Here is a 27,256-nt window from a genome sequence, read left to right as displayed (position 1 = left end):
TCTTCCTGCTCAGAGCCACTGCCCCGGCTGGGGTAGACACCTGCCTAAGCTGCTGGACCTGTCTTCCCATCTCAGCCACTGGGGCCAAGGGCAGGGAAGCTGGCCTTGCCTGGGGCAGGGATGGCTGCCATCCCAACAGATTTCTTAGGGAGGGGCTCTTTGAGGCTCCCAGCCTCCTAATTGTTTGCTGAAGGGGAAGGTGGGTGAGATTCATTATCATGTGGGTACACATTTGCTTGCACTGTGACTCACTTCCCTCGGGAGCAGGCCCTGGCATAAAGGGTGACGGCCGCCTGGCCTCCCAGCGGCAGGTGTCGGACAACCCTGTGCGGCTCTGCCCCGCGTCTCCTGTGTCCCCCACGGAGCCCATGGCCATGTCAGCCCCGGTGGCCAGAGTAGCCCGGCGGCGGACGGCCGCCGAAGGTCTTGGCTCCCGCCAGAAAGCCATGAAGTACTTGGGCCAGGACTTTGAGAGCCTGAGGCGACAGTGCTTGGACTCAGGAGTCCTCTTTAAGGATCCAGAGTTCCCTGCGTGCCCGTCTGCCTTGGGCTACAAGGATCTGGGGCCACACTCCCCGCAAACCCAAGGTGTTGTCTGGAAACGGCCCACGGTGAGTAGCCAGGCCTGCTCCTGGGACAGAGGGCTGTCGCTTCTTCAGGCAAATAGCTGAGGGAGAAGTCATTCTTTGAGGGAGAAATCATTCTTCCAGGTCCGTATTTTAGAATAGCTCCCCCGCCCCCTACCCTCGCCCTCCTTTAAAGTCTTTTTGGAGGAGCAAGGGACGGAGGGAAGAGCATTCCTGGACTTTGGAAGCAGACAAGTTAGATTTGAACCCCAGCCGGGCCTTCCTTGCACAGGTGACCTCTATGAGGCTCTCGTTTCTCCTCTGTGAAATGGTGCCCAAGGGCAAGGGATGGAGAACTGTCCTTCCCAAACCTCAGCCCATGGCCTCCTGCCCCATGACCCTTGTCACGTGGTCTGAGCTGCGGGATCAGAGCCCCTCTGCAGGGTGGTTGTGAGCCCAAGTGAATCAAGGGCTCTGTCCTGTGTCTGGTCCACAAAACGAGCCACAAGGGACTAGGCTTTGGAGCTCCTGGCCAGGCCCCTTTTGTCTCCTCAACCATGATGGGAAACCTGAGCTGTGGGACCTGACTTCTTGGCAGTGGTGGAAGAGGGAGCATGAGGACAGAAGGGCTCTTCAGATGTGGTCAGGACCACGGGCCAGCTCCAGCTACCTCTGCCCCTTTGCTGTGTTCCCCACCCGGTCTGCACACAGTTCCCACGGCTGGAAGGACCCCTCCAACCTCCGCCCTCTGCCCTGCAGCCACCATGGCCCACCTTCCCATCCCCCTGAAACCTGTGTGGTTAATCTGGGGTGTGGGCAAAATCCAGACTGAGAATCAGTTTCAGATTCTTGCTTCAAGAGGTAGTTCAACGGGCAGGTGTGTCTTGTGCGGGGGGGCTGCCTGCACTGGTCGGGGGGCGGGGGCGGTGCTCAGGGAGATGTCAGAAGTGAGCTCTGGTCCTGACTCTGATGGAGATGGTGGGGAGACAGGCACATGGGTGAGGCGTGGACACCCTGGGAAGAAAGATGGAAGTGCTCCACGGGGACAACCACGAGCCATGGGATCCTGGGGTGTCAGGAGGCTGCAACCTAGTGGACCTGAAGCACCCCAAGGAGGCCGGGGCGGGAGAGACAGGGATGAGGACACTCCACTTGGCCCTAAGGAGATCACTTGCTCCATTGCGCTTTCCCTCCCCACTCTGTCTCTCCTCTCCTTCCTTCTGTTCCTTATTCTAATTGCGGTAGAACGCACTTAACGAAAGACCATCTAACCATGTTAAGTGTGTGCCAAGAGCATTTCCGCTGCTGCAGCTGTCCATCACCACCTCCAGAGCGTTTACACCCATTCATGAATCCAGGGGCCTGTGGGTTGCTTCCACCCGTTGGCTCTTACGGATCACGGTTTTACGAAGACGCTATTCAAATATCTCTTTGAGACCATGCTTTCGATTCTTCCGGGTGTCTGCAGAAGTGGAGTCACTGGATCATTTGGTGATTCTATCTTTGATGTTTTTTTTTAAAGAAACAAAATGCAGGGACACCTGGGTGCCTCAGTCGATTAAGCGTCTGCCTTTGGCTTAGGTCATGGTCTCAGGGTCCTGGGATTAAGCCCTGCATCAGGCTCTCTGCTCAACAGAGAGCCTGCTTCTCCCTCTCTCTTTGCCTCTGTGCCTACTTGTGATCTCTGTCTGTCAAATAAATATAATCTTAAAAAAAAGAAACAAAATGCATTTTCTTGGTTTCTTTTTAAAGAAAGTTTAAAAAAATCTTTAAAAAAAGATTTTTATTTATTAATTTGACACAGTGAGAGAAGGAACACAAGCAAGAAGAGAAGGAGAAGCAGACACTCCCTGCTGGGCAGAGAGCCTGATGTGGGACTCAATCCCAGGACCTGAGCCGAAGTCAGACGTTTAATGACTGAACCACCCAAGAGCCCCATTGATCTGTGTATCCCTGCTGATTAGCAATGTTGAGCATCTTTTCGTGGGTCTGTTGGCGATTTGGATGTCTTCTTTGGAGTATTGTCTGTTCGAATCATTTGCTCATGTATAAATGGGGTCATTGGCTTTTTTGTGTCCCTGGCTGCGTTTGAGAGTGACACCTGACTTTGTTGGTCTCAGGGGACTTCACACCAGTGCTCCGATGGCCCTGCTTCTCACAAAGGTGTTAACTTTGACCTGTCCCGAGGGGAAAGCAGATGGGATCTGCTGAATATGTATGTGTGGATGCTTTTGCCCTCTTGATGATAGAATGAAGCTTGCTACTTAGATGTTTTCTGAAATCATAAATTTTGGCATCCTGCCCCTTCCAGGTGTTTTTGCCTATTTTTGCTCTATTTTTCTACAAGATTAAAAAAATTATTTGAGAAAAGAAGAGGGAGAGAGGAAGCACAAGTGGGGGAGCAGCAGACAGAAGGAGAAGCAGGTTGCCCGTTGAGCAGGGAGCCTGAGTGGGACTTGATCCCAGGACTCTGGGATCAGGACCTGAGCCCAAGGCAGACACTTCACCAACTGAGCCACTCAGGTGCACCCATTTTTTTTTTTTTTTTGTCCTATTTTTTAAGCTGCTAAATGGAAGGTCTGCTGGGCTCTTCTTCTAATGGTGGAAGACAGGTTGGCCCAGATTGAAGACCTCAGGGTCAAGCTTGGGATCTCATGACTCTACGGTGATGTTCTCAGTGGCACTGGGCAAGAACAGCGGCACTGTCGCAGACTCCACGGCGGTGTGTGAGACCAGCGGAGCTCTCCGCAGAGCCCTCTCCATTCTTGGCTTCCCCATTTCGCCATGTACACGGCCAGCCCGGGCCTGTGGTTTGAGGGCTGCCCGGTGTGCATGGGGCCAAGCACGGCCCAGTGGACGAGACTTTTCTCTGTGCATTTCTGTCATTTGATGAGTGCGTTGATCTTAGGGAGAAATGCAGAGAGGGGAGCAAGGTGGGTCAAGCACACCAAATGGACCCAGGAAGCAGCCAGCCTAGGTTAAGGGAGACGTGGAGGGTATGACCATTGGAAGATGAGGGTTCGGATAAGGGGACCACGCTTTGTCGGGGGCGGCTGCCCTTCTTCCAGCCGCTGCTCTGGTCTGATGAGCTGGGGACTTTCAGTTCAGCCTTATTTATGCGCAGGTCGTGTGTGCATGTGGGCGCAGAGCCTCGGAGGCGCTCTCTGTGGTCGGAGGGAGACAGTAGGACAGTTGGCTGAGAGCGCAGACTCGGGTGTCAGCTGGATCGGGTTCTGGTCCCTTCCGTGCTGTTCACTGGGCCTGTGACGCCACGTGATTTCCCGAGCTCCCTAGGACTCCGTTCCCTCACCTGTAAAAGGGGAGAAATAACATTATCTACCATGCGGGGTTTCGCATGGCGCCTGGCATGTAACAGAGCTCAGTACTAGGAGTGTCTCTGTTATTCATGTCAGAGGGGGATGCACACATACAACGACATGCACGGGAGCTCGCAGAGGAAGCAGTTACACCTGACCGTGGAACGGGGGCCGGGCAGTGATGTGGAGGTCCAGACATTGGAGCAGGGCTGGGAAGGAGCGGGAGCAGGAAGGCCCAAGCAGGCTCTGCGCATTTGTTCAGGGTGAACACGGCCTGGGAAAGGTGGTAATGAGAGAGGGAGTACGGGGGGGAAATGGAGGTGAGGCGGGAAGCTCCGAAGGGTCCAGGACCTGAAGGGGCAGGGGTGCCGGGCCGTGATGTGCCGTAACTGTGGCGATGGTGACCAGCGTAGCAGCAGCATGGGGTGTACCGCAGTCCTGGACCAGAGCTCCCGGAATGGCCCCGGGGGAGCGTGGTCACTGAGAATATGCTGTCCCTGTCACTTCCTGCCTCGGACTCAACACGGTGCCTGGGGCTCCCCCGTGCCCTGGGTCAGGGCCTGGCACAAGCCTGAGTAATTTGTGTCTGTGGTCTGTGTCTGTGTCTGAGTTCCTTACCCACATGTCAGTAAACATGATTACGGAGAAGACACAAGCTGCTTATGAAGAAGGAAGGATGGGGCATGGGAGGCCCCCCTCTCCCAAAATGCTCTGCTTGCCACTTTCCCCTGTGTCCCCCACCCAAGTGTGGGACCCACAGGAAGGACGTGGTGACTGCGAGGGCTTTCTGTGGGCTCTAGAGGATGCACAGGACTTGTGAGTCCCTGCACATGTTGGTTGGTATTTCTGGGCAGAGGTGTTTTGAATTATGCTAACAAATGATGTGAGGACAGGAACATCCCCTCTGTCTATAAATCACTCTGTGCCATTCTGCCTATAACCCACGAAATTGCTGCCGGCCTCATGAACCAGTCTGTCTCCCGCACTAGATGCAAGATTGTAGCCGAGCTCATGGACCCGTTAGCTCTGAGTCGCTGAGGTTGGCAGCACGTGACCTATGTCAGTGACGTGGGTGGCTGATCTGTGTGGCTCAGGGGAGCCATCAGGGGGATCGTCATACTCTGTGGCTGGGGTTTGGGTGATGTCCCAGGAGGGAGTGCCTGGCATGTGGCATTGCCGTAGGACGTGAAATCATTCAGAGCACTGAGGACCCTGGTGGAGGGCTCCCTGACTCTGAAGGGCGAGCAGAGCAGAGGAAGGAGAGGATGATGGAGGAGGAGTATTTAGAGAGGTGAGGATACTGACAAGGGCAAGCAGGGATGCAGAAGCCAAGGGAAGAGAACTCCAGCAGGGGCGAGGAGGGAGGAGGCAGTCAGCACCCGGGGCAATGGTTCTCCCTCTGTGGTTCTGGTCGAAGGTAGAAACCAGATTTCGGGAGACTGAAGGATGAACGGGTAATAGGAGAGAACACTATTTTAAGAGGGTTTTTAAGGAGCGAGAGTCTGAGAGACCCCATTCAGTGTGTTCTCTTCCCTTCCTTCCCGACGAAGCCGCACGTTCCTGTGCCAAATGAAATTTAATATGATTTTTTGGTCCCTCTCTTTTTAGAAAAGGATGTTATTTATTTATTTGACAGAGAGAGAGAAAGAGGGTGTGCACGAGTTGGGGGAGCAGCAGGCAGAGGAAGAAGTAGGCTCCCCACTGAGCAGGGGGCCCTATGTGGGGCTCCATCCCACAACCCTGGGATCATGATCTGAGCCGAAGGCAGACGCTTCACGGATGGAGCCACTCAGGCACTCTACCTCTCCCTTTTCTAATTATTAATTTCCCAAATCTCTCCATCTTCTGAATTTGGAGCTTAGAGAACACCTAGCTTGGCTGACGCTGGGTCTTGGTCTAAATTGCCCTGGAGACCGCAGAAGCAGAAATCAAAGGAATAGAACAGAGGGTCTGCCCACGGAGGGCTGGTTGAAGAGCTAGCAGAAATTAGGATGAAATTCTAAGGCCCGCTCTGGGCTGGGAAAGGAGGTACAATACATTTGTGATAAAAACGGATGTACATGTCAATGCTTTTATGAGAACAGACAGTTTCTGAAAGAATACAAAGGAAATGTGAGCAGCGAGCACTCTGAATGCAAGCGATTTCGGTTTTATGGGCATTATTTACTTAGATTTTTTTTTTCAACTTATGTGCCTATATTACTTTTTCAACAAAACACAAGTGAATGAATTTTTCTTACTACTTGGAAGAAAAAAAAGCCAGCAGGAAGGCACTGTTCCCGCCCACTTAGACGCGAGCTGGTGGCGCTGCGTAGGGTGTGGGGCTGTCATTGCAGGACCCACGGTCCCCAGCGCAGGGCAGGATCCCAGTTCCTGGAGCTGGCCCCGCCACCTGCTTCCCCGGCGTTCTGATGCACTTACGGTCAGTCACAGGGGCCTCTTTGCTCCTTGAAGACCCACGACTGCCCGTGACCGTCTGCCTGGGGTTAGCTGGACACCCCTGTCCTGCTCCTAGACTGTCTAACCGACGGGCAGGCATCCTCTCCCGCCCGGAGAGCCTCCCAGACGCGCCCCTCCCAGGCATTTCACGTTCCCCCTTTGCGCACAAGCTCGCACCCCTTGTTATGCACTGGGCTTGTCTCTGACTTCTCCATGGAGGTCAGTCCGGGTTTCCCACACAGGATGGACGCACTTCAAGTGTGAGGCCTGTGCTCTTCTTCCCTCCCCCCGTCACCCTCGTGCCTGCCCCGTGAGGCTATGTGTGCAGGCTGGGCACCCAGCAGTCGTGCTGGGTAAACAGGGAAGAAAGTGCTTGACGGGGGCCTCAGCGGTGCCCCAGGCCGGTTCCACCCTGACGGTCCTGAGCGCAGGGAGTGCGGGTCAGCTGCATGAACCGCCCTCCCTGCCCGGACACCTCAGCATCAGCGTCAGCGCCTGGGGCCATGGGCACGTCATCAGGGAGTTAATGAGTGCACACAGCATGTAGTCTGCATGGGGAATGTGGATCTAATGCTCTCTGTGCAAACGGGGTGTTGTCTGAGAGGGAGGTCATGTTCGAGCACATCAGTGCCAGCCTCTGCCCTTCTCTGGCCGCCGCTCACACCAGTGTTTGGCACGGCATGCACAGTCACACCGATGCAGGTGGACGGTGGGGAGGCAGGCTGTGGCTGCTGCGGCTGCTGCCCTGGACCCCTGCCTGCACCCCTACCCTGCACCTCTGCCCTGCACCCCCATCTTGCACCCCGGCCACGCACTCCCCTACGGCCTCCTCCCTTCACTGGCCTGCAGAGTCATCAGCAATAGGTGACTTGGCCTCCTCCAGGCTCTGCTCTGATGGTGGAGCTCCCCGACCCCAGCTGCGACCAGTGCGGGGTGTCTTGTGACCCGTGTTTTGTCCCCCTTGCTTAATGGAGCCACACGAACAGACATCTGTCAGGGGAGTCTGGGTGAGTTACTGGGGACTCTCCATCTGGGGCAAGGCTGGCTGTGTGTGACATGAGTAGTGGGACCTCGCGTCCTGTCTGCGATATTGGGTGTGTCTGTTTCTGAGACGGTGCTCCTTGCGTGGGTCTGCGATGCTAGAACCGTGGCTCCCCGGGGCGATCTCTCTAGGCCACGGAACCCCCTTCCACGTGGGAGCAAGTAAACAGCCGCGCCGGGTGGTGCTTGACAGTTGTGGCCTGTACGTGGACACCACTCACCGGATGGAGCAGCCACATCTGCACAACTGTGGGCTGGCCCAGCAGATGCTCTAAAATGAGTGAGAAAACGAGAACCCCGTCTTCCCAGCTGAGCTCCTTTTAGGGAGCCCGGGATGGTGGCAGGACAGGGCCCAGAGATGCAGGCGCGGAGAGCAATCCTACCCGTGAAGATCAACAGAGCAAACAGAAGTCCAGTGTCCACGTGGGCCTGAAAACCCTGTCCTCTCACAAGGTGCCCTCCCTTTTCCTCCTCATGCCAGCCGAGAAAACGCGTTCTCTTCCGCCTGCTGGAAGCCTTTATGAATCCGAAATTCACAGGCATTTTATTTCAAATGCTTCCCATGTTCTGGCCTTAACGAGCATTGCTCGCAGATACCCCCTTGGCCGAGCTCGCAGAGCATGAGTGCAGAACTGTGGGAATGTTCCGGGCACCCCACACGGTCATGCTCCCGCTGCCCAGAGCCACGGCCTCTGTGTCCCAAGCCCTTGTGCCCTTCGAGCTGTTTCTGTGGGGCTCACAGTGGGGGGGGGGGGGCTGGGGGGGGGGCAGGGCACAGCATCCTGGCCCTCCTTGTTCTGCCTTTTTACTTTGAGCTCAGTGTTTAACCTAATTAGCATGTGTCTCAGGGAAACACAGCTCCGAATGTAGGCTTTTAACAGCTTCTTGCTACAGGTGTTTTAACTTTGGAAAAGCTATTGAATAAGTGCCTTTTAATTGCCGGCTTGCATAGAAGTTTGAATGGTTTTGAGCAAGGAGAAAAGAGGGCTTCTGAGAAGCCTGGGTGTTGCCATGGTGAGTGCGGGCGGCTGGCCGGGCACAGAGGGACTCTACTGCTCTAGAATTCAACCTGTGGGAAGGAAGTGGGGCCACCAGCAGGAGCCCTGGGGTCAGCCCTGCCTCCTGCTGGCTTTATGCATGAAAAGAGCAGAAGGGGGCTGAGGGCCTGTGGGCGGGAGCCAGGCTCCCGCAGTGGAAATGTGGCTGCTCCTGGGTGTGGGGGTGCCGGGTTGCTGGAGGTGCCGAGTCACAGTGCCGTGAGTCAGCCAGGCTGCCCTGTGTGGTGGGTGAGGGTTCCCCATCAGAGAGCAGTGCCGGGTGCCCCTCGGGGAGACAGGATGCGCCGCCAACAACGTGTGTTCAGAGTGCTTGGGTCTGACACCACACAGTGGGGTCTCCTCCGGGGTTAGAACATGTTCATTACTCTTGCTGTTATTTTACTACTGTTTTTGAATTCATGACCTTAGACACTGGGAAGCTGTGCTGGGACAAGTCCTCTTCCTGCTTCCCATCCTTGGATGCCTGCTGCCCCGTGTGTCTGAACTGCTCCTTGTCCCATCAGCTGAGGCGGCCACAGAGCTCTGTGTCTTCCGCTGTCAACGACAAGTGTCGTGGCAAATGCTGTCCTGTAGCGTGGGGGTGCTGGTCATTGCGTGGCAGCAGTGGTCCTGGTGGGTGTCTGGCTCCCTCCTGCTCAGCCAGGCCATCCTCCCAGAGGCGGGAGCCCCTTAGCAACCATCAGAGGTAGTGTTTGGCCAGCGCCCAAGGCCTGGCTTTCTTTGGAGACGTGATTTTAGGTGCATGAAGCCTGGGAAATCTGCGATGCTGAAGATTCGATTGCTCCCAACAGCTGTGTGGAGAATGGGGCCTAAGCCCTCTTATTGTGGGGCTCTGCCTCTGCCAGAGGAGAGCGTGGCTTTGGCTCTATACCAGGAGCTAAGTGGATGTGTTTTGGGAAACATGGGCTAATCAGAAGCCCCCTGGGTCCGCAGGGCTGGGGCTGAGGAGGGGCACCATGCTGGTCCCAGCCTCTCCTTGCTCCGTCTCCTTGGGGGACCCACAGCTCACCCCATCAGCACGGCCTCCATAGATGCGAGGAAAGCTCAGGTCTCTGCGATGCGGTAGGGCTAGGTGCATTGTTCCCTGGGAGGAACCTGGGCAGAGGGCTGAGGGGCATCCGTGGGATGGAGGCTGGCCACAGAGGAGGCCAGGACTGTAGCGTGGTGCCCTGAGAACCCAGTTCAGCTGCTGTCTCCCAGGTCAGAAGTGTCCAGCTTTGCCTCTGCAGGGGTGCAGGCAGGGATGAGGCCTGGCGGTGGCGCGGTTTAGAGGGAAGGAAGAGTGGTATAGTTATGGGGCTCAGAGGGCCTGGAGGAGGCCTGGTGGTCACCCTGAGATGACTTGGTGCAGGCGTCAGAGCCGAATCACACTGGCCTGTGAACCCCAGGGCACACCGAAGCTGGATTTTGACAAACAAGCCCATATGAACAGGTCAGCATCCATGTCAGGGCTGGACGTGTGGTGGCACAGAGTTGCTTGCTCCCCTGGACAGTTCCCTGCCTGCAGCCTGTCTCTTGCTGACCGCAAACTGTCTCCGAAAGGTTCCCCTTTCTTTTGGATCAATGTTTCTCATTGGTTCACCTTTTTGGGTGGTTTCTACTTTTTTTTTCTTTTTTCTTTTTTTTTTTTTAGTGGATCACTGCCTTTATTTCGTCTTTACTATGAACTTTGAATAGAAGTGCAGAACACGATCTAGTATGTAGAAAAATAAAATTTTGGCAAAACAAAAACTGTTTAGGGGAATTAAATTATATACTAGTATTTTCCATATGTACTTAGCAGATAAATATGTTACAGATAACATTGCAAGATGTCAGTTTGTGGTTATGAAAAAATTTTTAACTTCCTGAAATTTACACTGCATATTGAAATGATACAAATGGAAATTGCAATTTTTGTTAATAAGGAAGCCCAGTTTGCTAAAATAGCATTGATATCATTCGCATCAGATTTTAATTTGTTATACATCTTTGTAGTTCAGCAAATGCCCTTGATAATGAAAAATTAAAAAGTTATTAGGACAAAAATAATGATCTATGTAAAAAGGGGGGTGGGGACCAAAAGAGTCTTTAATATGCCTATATAATTCAGATCATAAAATTTTCATGAATTTAAGAGGAATGAGGATATATGAACACTAATAGAAAATAGTTTTCATTTGCGTGTTCAAATGCTTATACAACTCTTCAGTCCATCTGGTTTTATAAAACCAAAACTCTGAACACAAAAGCAAAAATGTTCACATTACCTTATTATATGTTCCTAAGTATCAAACTGCATCAATTTATTACGAGTTAAATTTAAAGAACATCACAGATTTAAAAACAAAAGTACTTAAGTACCTGACTCTTTTTAACTCCACAAATACCTAGCATCCCAAAGTAACATGTAAACAAACCTCTTTGCTGCTTAATGAATTCTTTCCAATTTCTAGAATAAACTAAATGGCATCAGATATGGTGTATGACTTACATATACATTATGGTTTCATTCATTACTTTGACTGTATTAGTGATGTAGCAAAGAGGAAAAATTTTCAACTATTGTATTTATTTAAAACGAGCTGACAGGTTCAAATGCCTGTCCTTCAGAAAAGCCAGCAGCATTTTTTTTTAACATACTCAAAGTAAGATTTGGCCTAAGCCCTTAATACCTTCCTGAACAGCCATGCAACTAAACACCCTCAAAAGGTGTTGTATAAGGGAGAAGATCATGAAGCAATTTGTACTTTTTCCTCTGGATACTAGAAACAAGGTAAAGCAAATCCAGATTATTTCTTGAATGAACGGCAGTCGTGTTTAATATACTTGGAGCTCTATAAAACTAGAGCCACCATCTTATATGCTTATATAGATATATACTTATTTTTAATAAAGTCTCTTGCTTGTTTCAAAATTTAAGGATGATCTTTTTCCTGGTCAGTTACTTCAAGGGTACAATAAATAAAGTAGAAAAGGATAAACTGTTTTGCATATTTCTGTGGAAGAACAAAAAATATTTATACTTGGAGAGGTTCAGAAAATTCACTGTACAGAATGAACAGCTTATATATACACTATCTGTGCAATTTTTCTTGGCTGGGGTATTTAAATGCAAGAGCTCCTCCAAGACAAGAAGCCACATTCATTCTTGTCCAAATCCCTCTGTCTCTTCTATCGCAAAAAGTTTTTCCTTTAGTCGTTCATAACTCTTATATGGTGGTAAATCCAAGCGATTAAAACATGTGTGGCTTCTTGGTAACCAGGTGTCTTTGCCAACTTTTTCAATGCAAAATTTTTGAGGCCCATTACTTCCCATGAGCTCAGCAAATCCTCCTAGAGGTAAACGGCAGGTTCCAGTGACAAACTGTAATAGTCGCATCCTTACTTCATTGTCTGTCTCCTTCACAAACTGCCAAAACCAAATGATTTGCTTGCTGTTTCTTGTATAATGTCGATACACAGTATTTCTCTGCCAATCTGCCAAGTCAACCTCCTGCATGCCACACAACATAACCTCTAATTCTTTCTCATCAAAGTACTGCAGCCATTGAAGAGGGACGACTTCATTGAAACCATCAAGGAAAGCTTTGGTCTGTTCCTGCACTCCTCGAGAAAAACGCCACTCTGTCATTAAACTGATATATTCATCTTTGTTCTCCTCAGTCACCAGGATATTGGAACCTCCTAACTTCAGGTCATGCGAAGTAACCTTTCCCAAAATTTCCATGTCAACAGAAAAGTACAATTCTAAGCCACATTCTTCAATGTTGTTATCTCTTATCTAGATAAGGGAGTTGTAAAATTCAGTATCAATAGATTCCAAATCCTTAATGGTCAGTTTTTTACTTAGCATACGCTTATAGAATGGTAAAGAGAAACCAGTATCAATAAACTTCCCATGAAAAAGTGTCATAGCAATAAAGCGACCAATAAAACAGAAGTATGAAAGATGGTCTGGGTTAATGGTTGATGCTGGATTTATTTGAAGACAATAGTTGTTCTTGCCAGCATACTCAAATAAGCAATACATGGGGTTCAAAACTTCATGTGAAAGCAAGAAAAACCATTCTCTTGCTAGACCACCATAATCAAGTCCTTCTTCTCCTCTAAATATTACATATAATCGCCTTCTCAAGTCATAGGGTTTTAATGCCATAATCTGTTGGAAGGAATCTTCAAATAGTGTCTGCCTGGATACATTGATCTTTACATGACTGGGTAGTGCATTAGACTGGCACAAATAACGGAAGTGAGCAAGTTTCCATCTAAAGCTGCGTTCATAAGCAATCTGTGGACCACCTTTAGTTACAGATGATTTCCCATTGCGAGGATCTTTGAATGTTGTTGTTCTTGTATTATGATCAACAAAGTACCTAACACCTTCCCGAGTATACCTAATTTCCCAGCCTTCTGGCAGGGGTTCTTCATTCTGTAAGCCTTGAGTTCTGGGATCTTCCCACTGGGTTGTTTTTGTGTTATGATTCACAAAGTAAACCCTGTCGGTTGAATCCACTCTTTTTTCCCAGCCTGGTGGCAAAGGCCCATATGGGTCATTTTCTGCAGCTAACATTGAAGCCGAATAGAGGTATCTCTGGTTGAACTGTTGCATAGCTCCTTGCAATTGGTTCCGCTGAGACTGCCACTGCTCAAAGTTTCGAACAGACTCCATGGTAGGCCGCTGCCAGGTTGTTGTTCTGGTGTTATGATCCACATAATAAACTCTGCCACGATTATCAACTCTTCTTTCAACCTGGAGGTAAAGGCTGTGGCCTCTCCCACGTAGTCGTTCGAGTATTATGATCCACGTAGTAAGTTCTACCATGAGGATCTTTTCTCTGTTCCCACCTTGATGGCAACGTTTCTGTGTTGGTACTTCCAGACTGCTGCCGTACAGGTTCCACACACCCATCTGGCTGTCTTAATTTGGCTGCCTCAAAAGCAGAATTATTTCCAGAATTAGAGGCAGCAAGGTCTAAAGTACTTCTCGTTTTAGATCCAAATGCTGCACTGTTAGAAAGAATACATTCATTGTTTTCTGAGGAAGTCAGTATTTCTTGAACTGGAGGATCTTCAACAGTAGTATTAGTGCAATTTGAAGACAAGGCATTTTCTTCAGATACTATTGCAGTACCCGTGGTGGAAGCATTATCGGTTGGTGCAGATGAGGATGATTCTCCATTAACAGTGTCATTGGCAGGCTCAGATGTGAGTGGTTTTGGAGCTGGTGTGGTTTTGGGTCTGGCAGCAACCTGAGACGGAGATGAAGGTGTGCTGTCTCCATTAACTACATATGATCAGCATGAGTTTTGAACTAGACTGCTTGTGGGTGCATGATTATCTGTTCCATTAGTACCTTCAACAGCCAACCTGGAGGTTGGTCTTGTTGAAGGGTCTCCATTTTCACGTAAGGCTGATCACCATTTTGCTGTATCTCTATGGTTGGAGATGAGCTGCAGTTTGTTAGATTTTCTTGCTCAATCACCTGTCCATCGAGCACAACTGTTAACTCACCAGTTTGCACTATACCATTCTTGTTTTCCAAAGAAAGTTTTAATTGTTCTTTCACGCTTTCCAATTTTCTATTGTGTATTAACAGAGCTTGTTTCAGATCTATTGTTGCTCTTCCTAATAAAGCATCGGCTTTTAAACTATTATGACTCCAAACTCGAAATTCCAATGTAGACTGTGGGGTCACATTTACGGTTAGCTGTTCATCCCATTTTGGATTAGAAGAACTACTGGATTTGGCTGTTTTCTTAATTTCTCCATCTACAATTACTTCTGTATATACTGCTGTTCCAAACCAGTTCTTTTTTCTTTTTAGTTTGGCACTAGAAACAGTTACTTGTAACTGTAACCTTCCACTGTGATTATTACTAGTATCAGACCCTGGTGAAGCAGTGGCCATGTCCCAATATTCAGCTTATACATGTACCAGGAACTGTGCTAGACACTGGGGATATAAAGATGAGTAAGACACGATTCCTTCTTTCAAGGAGCTCATAGTCTAGCGAGGAGACAAACCCGGCGCAAAGCTGTCGGCTCCCGGCGGTCGGCGGCCACAGCAGCAGCGCCTCCTCCAGCGGCGCGCGCCCTCCCCCTTCCGCGCCCAAGATCGCCATCTCGCAGCAGGCGCGGCGGCGGCGGCGGCAGCAGCCACCCAGCCCAGGCCGCCTGCAGCCACTTGGAACCCGCTTGCCACGCTTGACGACTCCCGACCCTCCCCCCAACCCCACCCAGGCCACGCGCCACCCCCAGCAGACCCCACACCTCCCTCCTCAGCAGCGCGCCGCGTGCTCCCGTAGACGGCGCCGCGCCGCGAGCGCGCGCCTCCCCGCCAGCCCCGCATCGCGCGCTGTGCCCGGTTTCTTACTTCTTAAAGGGCGGCCAGTCTCCAGCCTCCCCAAGATGGGCTCAGACATGAGGAAGGCCAGAGATCCCCCCATATCTCAGACCGCAGGCTCCTGTTCCCATTGTCCTCCCCCGCAGCCCCCTGTGCTTCTGACCCATCAGCTGCAGATGGAGGGCCTCACGACCCGTCGCAGGGAAACATCTCACTCCCCAGAGCACGGGTTCCTCCCAGAGATCCAGCTCAGGCACAGCCAGATGGAGGAGAGGCATGGGATGAGGTCTGGGGAAGGGACGCTGATTGCCCAAACCTGCATGTGTGCGCCAAGGAGCACTGTGAGCCCCGGCCTCTGGGTATTTCTGAAGGCTTCATGACAGAGGCCTGATGGAATCAGGAATCACCACTGCTGATGGGTCCCAGGGTCAGAGGATGGGATGGCTCTTAAATGTCCAACCCACTCACTGGGGTTGGTTCTCCTGGCAACCATTTGGGTCACCTAGGGGCTTTCCTAAGCCACCTCGTTAACATAACAAAAGCACTGTGCAGAAGAGGACTGCCTAGCCTCTCTGGAGCTCTGAGCCCAGAAGCAGATCTAAGACCCAGCCTGCGTTTCTTTTTATAAATCACAGCCTCCAGGGCTGGCTAGTACTTATGCCAAAGTTGTCCTTGGGGTCCTGGGTGGCCGTAGGGGGGTACAACTGTGCAGGGTCGGGCCTGTTCTCCCTAGGGGGCTCCCAGGCCCCACCCTGCAGCCACCACCACTCTGGGGAGGGACCACCCTGCCTGGATCTCCTTGCCATCAGTGGATGCAGACGTCCCTGAGGCTGCCGTCTCTCCTCCTTTCTGCCTCCAGGCTCTGTGCCACCCTCACAGCCCCCATGAATGCCCTCCACTTAGGCTTCATCTTCAACCAAGTAGTGGCTTAACTGTTATTCCTGCTCCTGTCACTGATCAGCCTCATAAAGGGGCTACTGCAGAGATCCCAGCACTTGACCTCATCTCTGTCCCTGCTTCCCTCACCTGTCCTTCAGCCAGTGGCCCAGGGGCAGCTCTACTTCTCCCCTTGGCAATTAGGAAGTGCCCAATAAGCTGGACCCTGAGTTCTTGCTACCTATGATTTATAATAACACTAGGTGTTCAGACCTAAAGGGAATTTCTGATTTAGCACTTTCTGTTGTAACAAAGCCTAACTCAGGATGACTGTCTCTTGGTGGACTTAAAAGCAGAGACCCTCATTGTTAGGGCTCGGGTCTGTTTGCTATTTACTGGAAGTCCTGAGGCCTTAGGGTGGAGGGGGTGGAAGGTTCTAGGGGGTCAGTATTTAAGCGTAATTTTAAAAAATCTCTTTATTGTTTTAATAACTATTAAACCCATTGCTTGTATTACCCAAATAAAACATAGGAAGAACAAAGCTTAGGTAGTTCCCTGACTTTCCCAGAGGTCAGTGACCCAGGACCCCCCCATTCTAGCTCTACAGTTAGTCCAAACTCTAACCTACAGCCAGATCTGACTGGAAGGTGGCTGGCGAGGAGGGACTCGTCCATCAACGTATTTCCCAGGTTTTCCACCCACCTTACTCGCCACCAAAAGCCTCTTGTATCCAAATGCCTCTTGGCTGCTTCTGGCAATTAAAACTATGGTCCAAGGTCAAAGCCATGTCCCTATGGAGAAGAACCCAACGATTGTGCCACAGGCTTCAAGGCAGGTCCCCAAACAAGTTCCTGAAATGTTCTGAGCAGCAGAATAGAAGTCCATCCCCCCAAGAGGACTTTGAAGGGGCATGTGCTGATTTGGATGTGTTCCTGAACCAACAGTCCACTCACGCCTGACAGTTCTGGCAGGAATCCAAACACCCCCCCTTGGAGCCCCGCGCTTGCCCGAGTGCCAGGAGGACCTGTGCAGTGTCCTGAGTGAGGCAGATGAAAAGAAAATTAAGCTCCTCCAGCTGGGCAGCCCTGTTTGATGTCAGCAACTGAGGGACGCGGAGTTTCCGTGCCTTGAATTGTAATGCGTGAGGAGTTTCTGGGTGGGTAGATGGAGACAGCTCAGCCAGGCTCGAGAACATCAGAGGGGCTGCGAGGATGCGTGTGCCCTGCGGGGTGGATGTCAGAGGGGCTGCAGAGTGGTCACTCTGTCAGATCCCTCCGGGGCCTGTGCTGGGAACTGTCACTCGCCATCTCTCCTGCTGCAGATGTTGGCGGACATGGGAGTGCCATGCCTAGTGCATGTCCTCTTGGGCTCCCCATTCCCACAGACCGGGCGACTCAGGAGCAAACACACAGGGGCCACTGGGCATTTGTTCCAGACAAATCCATCGAGTCATTCGGACACTAGCTATTCGTCAAGCCGGGCCCCCCTATGTGTCAGCCTCCTGCTGGGGGTGCCAGACCAGGAGTCCACATCCCTGCTGGCTGGAGGGCCCCGGGAGGTCACCCCGGGAGGCCGCCAAAGCGCTACTCAGTAGCGGCTGCTCGGGTGGGTGCTGTGGCCCGGTGCACAGAGTTTCGGTACTGTCCGGTCTTAAGGAAACACAAAGAGACAGAGTGACTCGTTGCTGGAGAGAAGGGGCAGGTGGCTGAGCCGTGAGCTCTTGCTGGGGGAGGGAACAAAGTAGCCACTGCCCAAGGGGAAAGGCCAGGGCATCAGAGTTTGCCTGGAGGGCAGGTTCTTGGTGGGAGCAAAGGGATGAAAGCTGGAGACATGAGTGGGATCCGCCCTGTCTTCTTTCTTTGCGTTCTCCACCCCAACCATTGGTGCTTAGGGGTGGAATGGTCAGGGTCCTGTGATGTAGGGGCGGGCAGAGAACATCCCGTCCTGAGGACGGGACTTTGAGTGACACAGCAGGAGCCACCCGTGACCTTCAGACACGGGAGGATGATGGGGCATCTGACCTGGAAGGGGGCGAGGTGACGTGGGCTGGACGGAGCAGGGCGCTAAATGTCAGACTGGGCAGGGACATGCGGCAGGCCTGACCGGTGTGTCCCTGTGACTGGGTGCAGGTGACTCCTGGCTGCTGGCCGCCCTTGCCTCCCTAACCCTGAATGAAAGGCTGCTTCGCCGCGTGGTCCCTGGGGACCGGAGTTTCCAGCAGAACTACTCAGGGATCTTCCATTTTCAGGTACTGTGCTTGGGGCCCATGGTGGCCCTGCAGCTACGTGGGGGTCGGGATACAGCCAGAAATCTGGCGTCTCTTTGGACTCCCTCAAATCTTCACCCCTGGTGGCCAGCTGCTGACCTGAAGTCTTCCCGAGGGTATAAACAGTGGAGTCAAGCATGTTTCATAGATCAAGCGGGTTATACACTGTGTTCTTAGCATAGAGCAAGTCAGAGAAAAGAAAATGTTGTTAAGAAAACTGTAAGGAAGAGGACACCCATGGTTCAGGAAGGTACTCCATGTGTCAGCCCCCCCTCGCTGCTCTGACCGTGTCATGTGGGAATCCTTCCCATGGGCTTGGGTCCCTCTCACATCCCCAAACCAGAGACCCCCCCACGCGGGCGCCTTTGCTTATCACTCACACGCTGGATGCCACGTGTCCTGTGTTCTCTGGCCTCTCCGGTGGGTGTGGATGGAAGACTCAGATCCTGCTCTTGGGGGGGCTTGGAGCTCGGCCCTCCACATGGGGTGATGTCTGAGGGGCCTCCGCCCCATGTCCCTTGCCCCCCAGTTCTGGCAGTACGGCGAGTGGGTGGAAGTGGTCGTGGATGACAGGCTGCCCACCAAGCATGGGGAGCTGCTCTTCCTGCACTCAGAGACGGGCACCGAGTTCTGGGGAGCACTGCTGGAGAAGGCCTATGCCAAGTGAGTAAGCGGTACAGGGCCGGGAGACCCCTGTGTCCCCGAGGATGGCACCTGCCCCACCCTGAACCCGGGGTGCCTGGCCGAGTCCCCCCAGCACCTGGACACTGGGGCCAGTAGCTCTCAGCTCAGCCCTGCCCCCATGAGGTGTGGATCAAGGTGGGGGGGTCAGCCCTACAGGTTCTTGGGGCCTCCCCATTCTCCTCCTTCAAATCCCAAAGTCAGTTCCTAGGTTAAGGTGAGTTTTTCAAACAACCATAACGAGGAAGGAACAGATGCACTTCGGTGCTGAGGCCCCGTCCGGCTCTCACTGCCCCCTTTCTGCTGGAGTTCCATGCAGGAAGCCTTTGTGAGTTCTCCTGATGCGTGTCGCCTACCCTGTCCTGCAACCCCATACCTTTCCAGCCTTCTTCCCGGAGTGAGCCCCCGGGGCACTCTCTACCCATGGCTGCCCAGGGTTCCAACCCCCAGGAACCCAGGAAGCCAGGGTCCGTGCTGCGAAGGCTGCATTTGGCTTCCTACAGGACTTGGAGGGGGGGGGGGTGGCTTGGTGGGAGGTAGCCAGAGCTCCCTGTCAGCCCAAAGCAAAACTGGCAAAGGGCCCTCTCTTATCTTCCAGCCCACTCTGCATCCTAGCACCAGCCCACGTGGGCCCCTCCTCTGCAAATGACACACATTTTCTTTCTTTCCATGCAGGCTCAACGGTTCCTATGAGGCTCTCACTGGAGGGTCCACGGTGGAGGGGTTTGAGAATCTCACTGGAGGCATTTCTGAGTTTTATGACCTGAAGAAGCCCCCAGCCCGCCCGTTTCAGATCATCCGGAAGGCCCTCCGCGCGGGGTCCCTGCTGGCCTGCTCCATTGACGTGAGTCTCCCTGCTCCCTACTGCATGGCAGGGAAGGGGCCACAGCAGCATCTGGGGCTGAACTGTGGGAAAGTCTGGGGACAGAGGGGTCCCAGACCTTATTAGTGGGTAGCAAGTGGGTACATCGTGGGAGTCGCAGTCTGCAGTGCCAGGGAATGGCCCAAGAACAGAGACCTGACCCCTGGATCCAGCATCCCACCTTTGCTGCCCCTTCCCTGCTCAGTGATCATGAAGCTTTAGGAAACAGATACATGGTGGGTGTGTGGGGGGGTACCCGATGGAGTTGGAGATCCCTGAGAAGAAGGGGAGCGGATCTGGAGCCAGGGTGCATGTGCTGCCTGGGTGGGGGGGCTGGTGGTCTGGGCCCCGGGGCGGCATGGACACTGGAGCTGGTGTGTTGTTCCTGCCCCTCTCTGTCCCTGACCTGGTGGCCTTGGGCACGCAAACAGTACATCTCTGCCAAATCTCAGTTCCAGGGTTTGCCTGGTGGGGAGACGATGTGGGGCCTAGAGGGGGGCCTGCGGATGAGGAAGGGGGAGACACGGGAGAAGTAGTCTGGCCCAGAGCGGCCATCCTGGATAACTGGACTTCTTCAAGCGGCAGGGGATCATTCGGGGACCTGAGGTGACAACCTGGTGTCTGGTGGCATTTAAATCCTGTAAGTCATGCTCCGGCCCCCGAGCCACATAGCGCCTACCTGGAGCTGCAGTCTTGTTCAGAGGTCACTGAGGTCACCATTGCACCTGCACTCCAGTGTCCCCCAGCGGCCAGCCCCAACGAGGTCAGAGTCAGGGTCAGGGTCAGGGCCAGCCTCTGTGGACTTCATCCCCAACCAGGTCTCCAGTGCAGCTGAAGCAGGAGCGGAGACCACCACCTGCCAGAAACTGGTGAAGAGTCATGCCTACTCCATCACTGGGGTCCAAGAGGTAAAAGCTGGAAGAGAGAGGAGGGTAGCAGGTTGTGATACTGCATGCGTCCAGGTCACCACAAAGAGCCTCCCGTCTGCTGAGGTCCCTCCCTGGCTTCCAGGACGCCACCCGTGCATGGGTCCCTCTTGCTCATGGGCCCTTTGGACTCTCCCCCTTGGAGATGGATCCCGCTGTCCGTCTGTGCCTCAGCTCCCTGGGCTCCAGCGACATGCAGATGAGACAGGCTTGGTGTGGGAGGGCAGTTTGGGAGGAGGTTGTAGAGATTGTCCGTTAGATTTTCTATGTGGGTTAAGAGGTGCGTGTGCACAGGTGGAAACCCGTAGGACCCCAAAGGGGATAAAGGCAGTGATGTCGGCTGCCCCAGGATGAGGCCCAATGGAGAAGGAGCCGTGCAAGCAGAAAGCACGCACTGTAGTTTTCACGATGTTTATTTACTATATTCTGCCCACTTGGAAAAAGCGTTTGCAGTCACTTACAGTGACGTGTGCAGACACAATCAAAACATGAAACTGAAATCCACCAGACAATGGAGGTGAGAGACAGGGCTGCCCTCGAAAAATGAGCTTTGCTCTGGGCTTCCCGATGGCCAAGCAAAAAGGGAAATGAGACGGGATCTCAGTTTTTGTTGTGTATAAAAACTGCACGAGTGTTGTAATTCACCAACACGCTCTTCTGTAAAGTCATTTCCCAAGCAGAGACTGAACACACATGTGTAAGCGTGGGTGAGGGCATGACGGAGGACACAGAGGGGAGTGGGACACCCAACACCTGACATCCTTTGAGTGTGTGTGCGCGGAATGTGAACACAGGGGCTCTAGCAGGGAAGGCAGTAAGTGCGAGCTTCCAGGTGTGTTTGCAGACACGCTGTCTGGGTGCCCATGCCCCCTCCACCATGTCCTGACCTCAGTGACCTGCTCCCTCTGCATCTAGGATTCCTGAGCTGTCCCAGAGAGGTAGCCACGGCACCCAGCTCCTGGGGCAGCCACAGGGCTTCAGGGCGGTGCTGGTGTGTTTGCAGTGTTTGGCCCCATGTGTGCTTCCTCCAGAGGGTGCTCCCCGAACACTGGCCACCGTGCTGTGTGTGCTTATTGTCATTTCATCTGGTGGGTTAAGAGCAGTGAGTCTTAGTCAATTACAAAATTTGAGTGCATGTAAAAGCCGACACGAACTTGTTTGTGAGCCAGACACATGGTTTGTGGAAAACAAACCAAATTGTGGAAAACAGCAGTTGGCCACATCTGGAAAACATGTGTTAAAACAAGGGTGTGGCTCTTTGGGGACATTTGGAAAGTGTAAGTCCTCAGGGAGCAGACGAAGGGTGGTGGTAGACATGGGGTCGCAGGTGGTGGGGAGGACGCAGGGACGGGGGCAGACGTGGGGGCGTGAGGCCGGTGCTGGGGCCTGGGGCTGGGGGTGGACGTGGGGCACGGGGGCGGTGGGCATGGGACAGATGCGGGGGTGTGGGGAAGGTGTGGCGGCCTGGGGCAGGGGGTGGACGCGGGGAGTAGGGGGTGGACGTGGGGATGCAGTGGGGGGCAGGCGCAGGGGTGTGGGGCAGATGCGAGGGGTCAGGGAAGGAGGTGGTCACGAGGGCGTGGTGGGGGGTTGCAGACGCGGGGGCGCCAGGCAGGGGAGCCCAGAGGCTCAGGTGCTTCCGCATGTGGACCTTGCAGGTGGATTTCCGGGGTCGTCCCGAGAAGCTCATCAGACTCCGGAACCCGTGGGGCGAAGTGGAGTGGACAGGGGCTTGGAGTGACGAGTAGGTTCTTGGTCCCCATCCTCACCCCGTGCTGTGGAAAGGTGGCTCACAAAACACAGCGCTCATGAGACCTGGGGCCCCGTGAGCACGGCCGCGTTTTCAGAGCCCAGCAGTCGGGTCAGGAAGGAGAACTGCTGGGCTCCTGCTGAGCAAAGCACGCCGCAGGCAGCTGGAGTCTGGCCTCTGGGGCTCTGCTTGGCCTTTGCAGGCTTGGCAGCTCTGTCTCCAGAATGTTTTCCTGCTTCCCACCTGCCACACAGTGGTGGTTGCCAGGGGAGGCCGGACCCATGAGATCCCGCACCTCCCACTCAGACCATCTCTCAGACGTCTCTCAGACAAAGGCCAAGCCCCCAGTGCCCAGTGGAGGAAGCGGGATCCGGCCCTCGGGGCCAGCTGGTGGCAGGCAGCGGTGGGCATCTGGGAGGGCTGCTCGCTCTTTCCTGACAAGGTCATGGGGGGGGGGCAGGCAGGCTCCCCTCACCCAGGCCTCGTGCCACTGAGGAAGCACCTGGGAAATGGGGGGTCCCTAAGTGCTCGGGAGCCGCCCTGTGCTGCCCGCCCTTGCCTGCCAAAATGGCAGGACATGGCCCATCACCGCACACTTCCCTTCAGGTGTGTGCCACAGAGAGAGGTAGGTCCCGAGGGCAACAGACACTGATTCCGCTACCCGCATTGGAGCAAAACCCAAAACCTCCTTTCGGCCCACTGCCCGGGAAGGGCGCCCCCGCTGAACGAAATCAACGCTCTGTCTTTTGGCCATTTCAGCCGACAGCTCTTTAGCAAGCTGCCCAGAGGGCTTCTGTGACCCCATCTCCTTCCCTGACAACACCCCCTCCCACGCGCCCAGTCTCTGAGAGGCTGGGCAGGTGCAAAAGGGGTGGTGTCGGGGGGTGAGAGCTGAACTCCAGCAGCTGGAGACACAGCTGGGACCATTTTTGTAGCAGCCGGTGGGGCAGGAGGACACTGGGTCTCTGAGCCACAGCTCTAAGTCAGCCCAATGTCCAGGTAACTTAAACAATCTAAATTTGTCTTAGGCTCAAAACCCAATTGGGAGATTTGATTCAGATCCAGAATTCTCTAAGTTGTCTAATCTTTGTTTACAACAAGAACATTCTGAGATTTGGGTCTGATGGGTGAAAGTTTCCCTGAGCTGAAGGCATCCTGGGTGTCCTCTTGCATGACCCCTGTGGTCCTGTGTGGCTGGACTTTCCTGGGGGAGGGCAGGGTTTGTGGTTTGTTGAAGGCATCCAGGGAAGGGACATTTTTATACCATTCGGTTCCTAGACGCTGCACACTTATTTCAGGAGACCGAGCTTGGTAAAGGTCAGGCAGGAGGCTGAGACGTCATTTGAATATACGTCTATGACATATATGGCCATCGCCACGGAAAGGCCATAACAGGAGGCCTCACAGGTGACACGACTTCAGGAAAATTGCTGCCCGACTGGGCCTGATGGCTGTCACTGGCGGCTCGGGAAACGGATGGTGCACCTATGCCCAGAGAGTGTCCGACTCCCCCAGGGTCCTCACCTGAGGAATGAGCCAGAATGACAACCAGCCCATGGACCAGGTGCATGCCTGACAGGCAGCCTCATCCCTCTTCTCTTGGACCTGCAGCCGTGTCACGGAGTGTGGCAGTTTCAGCTAGAAATGAAGGTTCCCTGGCAGTAAAATTAAGGCAATGTCCCAGCTGCATGACTGTGGTCCATGTGGTCGGTCCGCATCCCTCCCGGGATGTGTGTCCCCCTCCCCCACCACTGTCGGCCTGCTAGGGTCTGGCTCATGACCGTCTCCACCCTCCGGGGGCCATCTAGCTTCAGGAAACTGTGTGCTGCAGCGAACCTTTCACAAATGACCACCTTTGCTTCTCTTTTTAAAGATTTTAATTTTACGATTTCCTCCAGTGCCCCAGAGTGAAATGACATAGACCCCAGGCAGAAGGCGGACCTGGATAAGAAAGCGGAGGATGGCGAGTTCTGGTGAGCACCATCTGCAGGAAGTTGTCCTTCCTAGCGGCTTCACTCCCCAGGCAACCAGGGTTTCAGGAAGCCCATGTGGCTCCTGCTGGGGGCGTCCTTCTTCTCCCCCTTTACCCTTAGGCTGTCCGACCTCAGGGACTGCATGTGTCCCTGTCTCTGCTGCCCCTCCCCCTCATGAGGCAGAGCACCAATCCCATCTCAGCAAGTTGGGCTTAGCCACATGACAGGGTGACTTCCTTTGTGGATGGTCTAGGACAGATGACAGGGACGTCCCTTGAACATGGTTTAGGGACATCTCTGCTGGGCAGACTTAAATTGGAGGACTTAAGTCTCTGCAGATTCCGAGGTGCCTGGCCCCAGTGGCAGGGCCCATTTACTGTTCTGTCCCTCTGCCTGGTTGTTAGACGTGCGAAGGGCGCTCTCTAATGAAACAGAGATGACAACGGTAGCCAGGGACTTGGAGAGTGGCCCCGTAGATATGACAGGGCCAGAGCTGGTCCCTTGCTCTGTCCTGGAACCTGCCCCGTGAACCCAGAGCCCTCTGATCCTTCTGCCCCCAGGATGTCATTTTTGGATTTCCTGGAGCAGTTCTCCCGGCTGGAGATCTGCAACTTCTCCCCAGCCTCCCTGAGTAGCGAGGAGCTACACAAATGGGACCTGGTCCTGTTCAATGGCCACTGATGCAGGGCTCCACCCCTGGGGGCCACACCAACTTCCCAGGTGAGCTGGACGGAGGGCTGCGGGGCCCCAAGTCCTTTTGGCCTGTCCCCCCTGGGCTGCGCAATGCCTCGGCCTGTTCACTGGCTCCTGTTGCCCCGCAGGGGCCCAGCTTCTCCCTGGGCTTGGAGGCCAGGGCGGCAGGGTGGACAATGGTTCTGCAGCCCCCAGCTGAGGCTGGAGCTCAGCCAACGGGGTTCTGTAGCTTCCACACTTCCCCCACCTGCCCCTGCCCCCCAAGGATGCCTCCTGCTCACCGTGCTCCTTTCTCACTCTTCTCCCGGTCCCTGCTGGACACGCATCCCCCTGAGATGCGTGGACCCTGTGTTGCTCCAGTAGATCACGCCATGCTAATTCTGTGTGCCCTAGCTGAACCCGGAGGGTGGGGTAGAGCGGCCTGAGCCTGGGGGTCCGTGATGGCCACTCCTTCCTCCTATGGGAGCCACTGGAGCTCCACCCTGGGAGGATATCTGGGCAACCCCTGCCTCTGCCCTAACTGGGGGGCTTTCGTCTCACTGTGGGTGGGGAGCCCTCCCCGGTTCCCTGGACATCACTGACGCATCCGACATAGGCTTCTCTGGGCCGAGACAGCCGAGGCAGTAGGAAGAAGATGCAGAAAAAACGACCCACCTCCCGAAGGAGAAATAAAGGAAAGCAAAGCCTGCTCCCTCTGCCCCCCCAGCCCCCCAGCCCCTCTGCCCCCCCAGCCCCTCTGTCCCCCCAGCCCCCAGCCCCCCAGGCCCCAGTCCACCCAGCCTCCCGCTCCGGGCTCTGATGCTGATCATTGCAGGGCTGCGCTCCCAGTCCTAATAAAATCCCATGTCCTTGCAGGCTGGGTCCGGACTACCCTGTGTCTCTTCTGCACTCCCCACCCACCGCCCACCATCCAGCCCAGAGCTCCGCGCCTGGCAGCAGCTTGGCTCACCAGCTGCAGGGCCCTGGGAGGCTCCTTTTCCTCTGCGGCGCCTTGTTGCTTGGTCCGCACAACGAAGGGTTAACACCCACCAGGCAAGGCGCAATGTAAACCCGTGGTGTTCTGTAAGTGTAGGGCATTATTTTTGTAGCTCATTCTCTTCCTCCAGTTCTGTTAAGGAGTAAACAAAACAATGTAGGGATTGCCATGAGGTTGCATTTGGAAGAAGTTAAAATACGTCCACCATTAGAGAGCACTTAGAAAATGGGTAAGAGATGGGCCCGGATTGCTTTGGCAGTGCGGAACCATCGGGGGCGCCCCTGAGGTATCCGCCCCCAATCACCATCTCCACCCCATGGGCATAGTCACCTAGTCACCTAGCTGTCTGGAAGGGACCGACTGTGCCTGGCCCTTTCGTAATGATGTTCTGTACGTCTACCTGGGAAGCTGCAGTGACTTGACCTTGCAGTCCGCGCTTGTGCCCCAGACAGTCTGCACATGGAGGTTCTGGTGGAGAGGAAGGATTGAGTAGGAAACGTTCTGGTTAAGTCCATGGCTCTTGGTCTCCTGTGCATGCCTTGTTATCTCATCGAGTTGGACCCTCATTTAGGGCATGTGAGGACCACCCCCACAGGCTGTCCTCCCCTTGGCCACATCAGTATTTCAAAACCGCTGAGGCCCCTCTTCTTCATTTATGCACTGCCGCCCGACTCTGTGCCCTCCCTTGACCCGCTGGACCTCTCTGTGCCTCGGAATGTGTAGTCGCTGTTTTGAAAGAGTTTTAAAAAGTTCTCTTTGAAGGGAAGCCATCTTTTAGAGTACCCATAGGTGGTGTGGCTTGTGTTCTTTTTAATTACCTCTCATGCATATTCAGTGACTTACCAGGGAGAGATGGTATCTCAATGCTCCAGCCATCTGGCTGAGGGGCAGAGGGTCAGCCCCCACGGCTGGAGGGGACAAGACGCCCACCAGACCCGTTGTCTCCAGAGCCTGTGAGCAGAGGCCTCCTGAGACGTGACTCCCCTCACACCCCGAGATATTCCTCCCTGAGAGGGGCTCATCTTCACGGGCCAGGAGCTTAGAACTGGAAGACTTGGGGGTCACTCGTGAGCATTCCAGGGCAGCCCTGGCCCATCAGACCTCGAGTATTCCCAGTCAGACGGCGCTGTGCAAAGTTTCCGGATGCCGCGGGGTGCGTCTGCCAGTGTGTGGGAGGGGAGGGGGGAAGGGAAGGAGGGCGTGCTGGCCACGCTGTGAGCAAAACTTGCCCAGGCCCACTGACTGCCAGCTGCGCCCTCTCTGGGGCGACCAAGGCTCTTCCCTTGTGTTCTTTCCCGCCTCCCCAAGAGGGAAACCATGCCCGGCGACCTCCTGGAGACCTCCAGCCACTTACTGGACCAATCCCCAGTTCGGAATCCATCTGGCCTAAGTGGATGACAGCCAGGAGGGGGGCGTCGGCGAACCCCACTGCATGGTGCTGCTGGGTCTGATGCAGAAGAATTGTCAGTGCCGGAAGAGGATAGGACAGGGTACGCTCAGCATCTAG

General features: G+C 54.1%; 2 pseudogenes across 2 annotated transcripts; one reads left to right on the top strand and one right to left on the bottom strand.

Moving 5' to 3' along the window:
* The first annotated feature begins 218 nt into the window (after window positions 1-218).
* Window positions 219-27,256, top strand: LOC309849187 (calpain-8-like; annotated as a pseudogene). The gene is made up of 11 exons: window positions 219-611; window positions 4,873-4,942; window positions 7,240-7,329; window positions 17,752-17,870; window positions 18,418-18,551; window positions 19,245-19,413; window positions 20,250-20,339; window positions 22,016-22,101; window positions 24,006-24,080; window positions 24,641-24,800; window positions 27,096-27,256. The product of its transcript is annotated as a calpain-8-like (transcript).
* Window positions 10,357-14,548, bottom strand: LOC309849238 (NEDD4-like E3 ubiquitin-protein ligase WWP1 pseudogene; annotated as a pseudogene). Its single transcript has one exon. The product of its transcript is annotated as an NEDD4-like E3 ubiquitin-protein ligase WWP1 pseudogene (transcript).

The sequence above is a fragment of the Mustela nivalis genome (genome assembly GCF_964662115.1).
Source record: "Mustela nivalis genome assembly, chromosome: 15".
NCBI lineage: Eukaryota > Metazoa > Chordata > Mammalia > Carnivora > Mustelidae > Mustela > Mustela nivalis.
The sequence above is the reverse complement of the archived record's forward strand: the minus strand, read 5'-3'. Positions and strand labels throughout refer to the sequence as shown.